General features: G+C 32.7%; 1 pseudogene; it reads left to right on the forward strand.

Moving 5' to 3' along the window:
- The window catches only part of LOC107659788 (MAM domain-containing glycosylphosphatidylinositol anchor protein 2-like), a 178,093-nt pseudogene that overhangs the window by 117,178 nt on the left and 54,029 nt on the right, over window positions 1–6,886 (forward strand).

A 6,886-nucleotide genomic window follows, 5' to 3' on the forward strand; every position in this document is an offset into this window, starting at 1 on the left:
AGTATGTGTGTGTGTGTGATTTTAATACTTCAGCTTAAACTTATTTTATTTCATTGTTTCTTTATTTCCAAGACAATATATTAATTTAAGTTTTTTTTTTAAGTTTAAACATTTCATCTATCATACATTTTATTTCTGCTCTATAGAATTTTAAAAAGACTAAAAAAACTAAAACTATTTTAATATTATAATTTATGTTAATATTTTGAATTAGATTTTATTTTTATATTTTCTGTTTTCACTTTTATTTTAGTAAAAGTTTTAGTAATTTTGTTGGTTTTTTTAATTCATTTTTTAATGTCTATATCATTTGTATTTTTATTGATTAGTTTTAGTACTTCATTTAATTTCAATTAGCATGTATTTCATTTCTTTTTGAATCGTAGTTTTAGTTGACGCACTTGTAAAGTAGAGGTCATGAACGGCGGTGTCGGCTGTGTTTCTCAGCTCCCGCCTCCATCAAGCTGCTGGTGGAGGATCCGATCGTGGTGAATCCGGGTCAGACGGTTTCTCTGGTCTGCATCAGCACCGGAGGAGAGCCGGCTCCGAGCCTGAACTGGACCCTCAGCTCCGGATCTCTGCCGCAGAAGAGCCTGATGAAGGACGGGACGCTCACGCTGCCCTCCATCGCCTCCGAGGACGCCGGCGTCTACAGCTGCGTCGCCAGCAACAACGTGGGCAACCCGGCCAAGAAATCCACCACCATCATCGTACGAGGTCAGCTTCACTTTACACTTCATCTGAGAATTGCTCTTTAGCCAGTTTGTGTTAATGAATCGTTCAAACCACTTATGATTCACTTGTGAATCGCTCTTTAGTCAGTTTGTGTTAATGAATCGTTCAAACCACTTCGCAAATCATTCTGAATGATTCATTTGTGAATCATTTTCTTAGTCAATTTGTAGTAATTAATCATTCACAAAAAAATAACCCTTGATTACTTTGATTTTTGACCAATAGCAGCTGAAATGCGCTGTATTTCCTGCACTGTCCGGCTGTGTGTCTGATGTTCAGGAGTGATGTTGAATGGCTTTTTGCTCTGAATTGTGCAGCTGATGATGTTCCTGTCGATCAGATTCGTCTCACAGCGCTCCGGAGTCTTACTGTACAGTCATTATTACATTATTACAGGCACATTACTGTCAGGCCATTTGAGTGAATCTCAGAACCTCTCAGGACATTCTCAGGCCTTATTTCACCCCAAAATCACAAGAAGAAGAAAAAAAAAAAGCAATCATATTTTGTACAATGGAATTGAAGCCTGTTTTAAAGTATTGACAAATATGCATAAATAAAATAAATAGTTTAAATGAAATAAAATGCATACATCTCTCTCATGCCTTTTACCTTTGGCTTTTGGCACATTGCAGCCGAAATTATTATTAGGCTCTGAATCTCATGAAATATGGCCTGAAGAAATTCTCAGGCATATTTCACCACAAATTCATAAAAAAAGCAATCATATTTTGTGCTATATTCTCATTACTGTAATGCATAAAGAAATATCAATTAATATTGTGCCTTTATGAAAATTAAGGATTATAATTAGGATTATTGAATGAATAAATAAAATAAAATAAGGTGCATAAATATTGTTGTATATAAATGTATTTATATATAATTATAAATTAAGTTTTTATTAGAATAGTAAATAAATAAATAAATAAAATATATCTTATATGTGAATATATTATTATATAATTATAAATTAAGTTCTTATTAGAATTTGTTGTACTGGCCAAAAATATGACTGTAAAAATGTTCAGGTCATATTTCGCTGCAATGTCATAACAAAAATATAAGCAATCATATTTTGTGCAAATAAAATGAAGCCTGTTTTTATGACCATTAAGGATTATGATTAGGATTATTAGAATTATTGAATTAATTAAGAATATAAAATGCATAAATAAATATTATGTTTTATATAAACATATTTTATATATAATTATAAATGAAGTTTTTATTAGAATTTGTAAAAAAATAAATAAGAATATTATTTTGTATATATAATTATAAATGAAGTTTTTAATAGAATTTTAAAATAGAATTGTAACAGGCCATATTTCTATGCATTTCTACGTATAAAAAAAAAAGGTAATCATATTTTATGCAAAGAAAATTAAGCCTGTTTTTTTTTTTTTTCTTGCATAGGGACATTTATTTTTATTCATTCTTATTAATTTCCCATTATTTAAATAAATATTTTTAGTATAATTACCTCTAGTTTTGTTTTCTTCCAGCTGCGCTCCATTCTTCAGGCTGCTCTGTGTCGGACTGTTATTCGTTAATCGTAAAGGAGGGATCTAATATTCATTAAGCCAAGCTTTATCATGTGTTTATCTGTATTATATATGTTTTTTATTTGTTGAACATCAATTAAATTGTTTTGGACGTTTTTTTGTATTGTCTAGTTCGGGGAACAGACACAGTCTGTATAGTGTGATATCTAGGTGAAAGAATCTCTATGTATTGAGAATTAACTGACTTCTGTGCCGAAATGAAGCCTGTTTTTATGACCATTAAGGATTATGATTAGGATTATTAGAATTATTGAATTAATTAAGAATATAAAATGCATAAATAAATATTATGTTTTATATAAACATATTTTATATATAATTATAAATGAAGTTTTTATTAGAATTTGTAAAAAAATAAATAAGAATATTATTTTGTATATATAATTATAAATGAAGTTTTTAATAGAATTTTAAAATAGAATTGTAACAGGCCATATTTCTATGCATTTCTACGTATAAAAAAAAAAGGTAATCATATTTTATGCAAAGAAAATTAAGCCTGTTTTTTTTTTTTTTCTTGCATAGGGACATTTATTTTTATTCATTCTTATTAATTTCCCATTATTTAAATAAATATTTTTAGTATAATTTCCTGTTCTGTACAAAAGATCACTTATTCCAGTAAGGAATATTTTTATTTTTATTTTTATTTTTATTTTTCACCCTTATGCTTTGTAAGCAATAGTTCATAACAGAGTAATGTAGTGTTGTAATGTTCTGGACTGTAGATGATAGTGGTTTGTGGCTGTGAACGCTCATCAGTCAGCAGCATCGCTCCCTAACGAGTGGACATACACTCGCCTGTATGTGTGTGTTTATGAATGTTAGTCACACTAGTCCTTGAAAAGCCCTCGTCAGCCACGTCTGTGTTCAGCAGATGGAGGCTTTACTCCACAGCCTGCCGTGACTTTGGCTTTGGCCTGTTCCTCCAGTATCCCAGCATGCTCTTGGCCCTCCATCATGATCCTGCTCTGGATTAAAGGATCCGCTCTCCTTTCCAAAAGTGGGTCAGTTTGCAGCGTTTGGCCGACACAGTGCTCTTGTTTTCGTGTGTTTTCCTCCGGTCGCTCTGTCATCAGATGAATCACAGATCTGCTGCATTGACACGTCAACCTCCCTCTTTTTACATTGATTTACTTCACTGGTATCATATGTGTAATTTAACTGCTGTAATGTATTAAAATGTAGTGTTTCAATGCCGTCACCTGAGAGCAGCTTGTGACATTTCTACTCATTTGGAATCATCTTTTGGGAAATTATTGCTTTTTTCTGAAATATTGTAAAATAAATTACATTTATAGCGGGCACAAATGAATCGTAGTGTCAGCAGATTTATACGTACCTAAACATTTAAGTAATATATATTTGTTTATACATAATATAATTGTATTTATTTATTTAGAATGAGTAAACATAAATGCAATTTATTCATTTATTTTAAATAATAGTAACAAGAATTAATTATTTTATATAATTATAGAATTATTTATTTAATTAAATTATTCTTTATTTACTTCTTTGAAGTAAAATGCATAAACATTAAAGATAATTGTTTATTTATTTGTTTATTTGAAAAACAGTAATACTTTACTTATTTTACATAACAGTAATGGTATTTATTTATTTATTTAATAACTGTTAAGAGAACTGCTATTTAATTATTTATGTATTTATTTTAAATAACAGTAATGAAAAATATTATTTATTTATTGTAACTAAGAGTAAAGATAATTTTATCCAGTTATTTTATTATTTATTTATTTAAGTAACAGCAATAAGATCTATTTTTATTTATTTTGAAAAGTACAGTACTGATAAAGGTTTATTTATTTATTAATTCATCCGTTTACTTTGAATAACAGTAAACTTGTATGTTATTTATTTTAATTATATATTTATTTTAATTTAACAGTAACTGTTATGTATTTATTTATTTATTTTGAACAGTAAAGAAATTTGATTCAGTTATTTTATTATTTATTAGTAATCAGGACTATTTATGTATGTATTTTGAAAAATCGTACTGAGTAGTGTTTATTTATTAAAAAAAACAGTAATGCAAGCTATTTTTAATTCATTTTATTTATTTATTTTGAACAACAGAAATGAGAACCGTTTTATAAAAGCAGTTTGTGACATTTACACAGTCTGTATAGTGTGATATCTAGGTGAAAGAATCTCTATGTATTGAGAATTAACTGACTTCTGTGACGTTAGGCGGCTAGCAGATGGTCGGTTCCTGACCTGGGCCCCAGTTAGTCAAGTACAAACTCTAGGTAGTAGCGTCTGCACTCGTGAAAACAGACTTGTGCTCTCGTGCGCCGTGTGATCTGGTGACGCTCGTGTGCAGCTTGTAAGTCAACATGTGAATGACCGCCGTCACATTCACTGTGAAGCAGATAGAGTGTGTGTGTGTGTGTGTGTGTGTGAGCGTGATCTTGACGAGTTTCTCAGCATCTTTTTTTGCATTTACACCTGACTGTAAAAATATCTTAATATAACATTTGAACATATACCTTTAATAGCTACATCAAGAAAAACTGTTCAGGAGATAATCCAATAACACCATATGTGTTAAAAGTGTCATGAAATTTTAGGTAATATTTGGTAAGCCCGTGTTATTAATTTTTTGTTTGGTAACAAAGTGAGATTATATTTTGGCTCCAATTTATGGAATAGCACTGCAGTATTTATTATGTGTGGCCCATTGTTGTTTAATACAATCTTGCTAATTGTTTATTAATTTAAAAAAAACATCATGTGCTGTGAAATGTCTGAATGTTTTCCTGAAGGAACCATATTTCTAAATTGCTTTGCAATATGTAAAAATGGCACCCCGTCCTTTGAGACAGTTATTTGTTAATGTCTTGCCTTTTAGGTTCCAGCTTGACAAAGATTTTATTTTGGTTTACCGTGTTAAATTCCACAGAACTTTTATAAAAGTTTTAAAATGTCTTATGCTAAAACGCATAGACCAACGTTTTTTCAACGCAGGCTGTAGTTGAAGTATTCCAGAGAGGGAGTCTAAATAAGTGAAGTAAACGTAACTGATTTTTGTGTGTGCGTGTGCGTGTGCGTGTGCGTGTGCGTGTGTGTCTGTGTGTGTGTGTGTGTGTGTGTGTGTGTGTGTGTGAGTCAGCTGAATCTCTCTGGGAATGGTTCCTCCTCAGGCCGTCTCCTTGAGTAAAGTCACGGCTCAGCTAGAGACGCCATCTGTCCCGTCACACACGCTCGTTATGAACGGCCTCGTTAGACGACACAAGGACAGTCACATGACCACAGACGAGCGTTCGGTCAGCTGCTCTGGACGGGTGGATGGAGGGAAACTCATCACAATTCTTTCTCAAATGACTCTTATATATCTACTTTCAACAGTCGCACCCTCTCTGGGTGACACTTGAGTAGTTTTTATTTGCTCTGTAACAGTGCTGGGGTCTCATTTATAAAACTCTCCGTAGATTTCATCCTAAAAGTGTACGTATGCACAAAAGCTAGATTTTGCGTACGCACAAAAGTTTTCAGATTTATAAAACCATGCGTATGCCAGAACCTGCGCAAAAATCCCTTTATAAATAAAAGATTGTGCGTATGTGCATCTCCACCCCGACTCCTCCCCGAAATCACCATATATGGAGCTTAGAACGGCCTAGTTTTACTATGCATAACCTCATCTGCATATCATTTCCATGCATATTCCCATCCACGTGACACCATGTTTAACACCGTTACACATTAAGGAAATATGAAATACGGACTATAAGTGCCATTTGTGCCATACACATTAATTTTAATTGATAAAAAGCATCCAGTATCCTTGTTATGTTTTAGCATAAATATATCAAAATCCATAAAAACAAAACTGTTTTTAAAATAGTTCTCAGATAAATATTGTAGAATAGATTTGATCTCATTCTTTTCCACTGGCCAAATAGTATTTCAGTTGTTTTAAACAATTCAAATCAAATTAAATTTATGCAGTTTTGCTGATAAGGTGAACATCTTTTAGCTATTTTTAGCCTATATTTATTGCAGTGTAAATAGAATTGTCTGACTCTGTGCGTCACTGACGAAGTAGCTTATTTTAAAAAGAAAACATGCAAATTACCGTTTTCTTCAAGTTGTATCCTTCAAATACAGTGGTATTTTTCATAATGTTGTGGAGATGCTTCACACGACATCAACACCTCCTGCAAGTGGCCTTGTTCATCGAGATGCAGCCGCAGAAATTTTCCACCGAATGCACTAAGGTAGCATTCCTGATATCACTTCTTAATGGAAGAGCGCTGTTGTGGGCTAAGGCCATATGGAACGCAAAAAATGCCATAATAAATTCATATGATGCTTTCACTAACCATTTCAAAGAAGTCTTTGGCCACACTGCAGGAGTGCTTTCGGTGTCCGACCAGTTACTGCGGCTGCGCCAAGGCACGTCATCCATTCACGACTACACACTGCGGTTCAGAACGCTGGCGGCGACTAGCGGGTGGAATGAGGTGGCCCTAATTAGCTCTTACCGGCAAGGATTGAATCCCCATGTACAAGCTCAAATGGCTATCTATGATGACTCCGTTGGACTGGAAAGC

Source organism: Sinocyclocheilus anshuiensis, unplaced genomic scaffold, assembly GCF_001515605.1.
Source record: "Sinocyclocheilus anshuiensis isolate Anshui unplaced genomic scaffold, SAMN03320099.WGS_v1.1 scaffold519, whole genome shotgun sequence".
Classification (NCBI taxonomy): Eukaryota; Metazoa; Chordata; class Actinopteri; order Cypriniformes; family Cyprinidae; genus Sinocyclocheilus; species Sinocyclocheilus anshuiensis.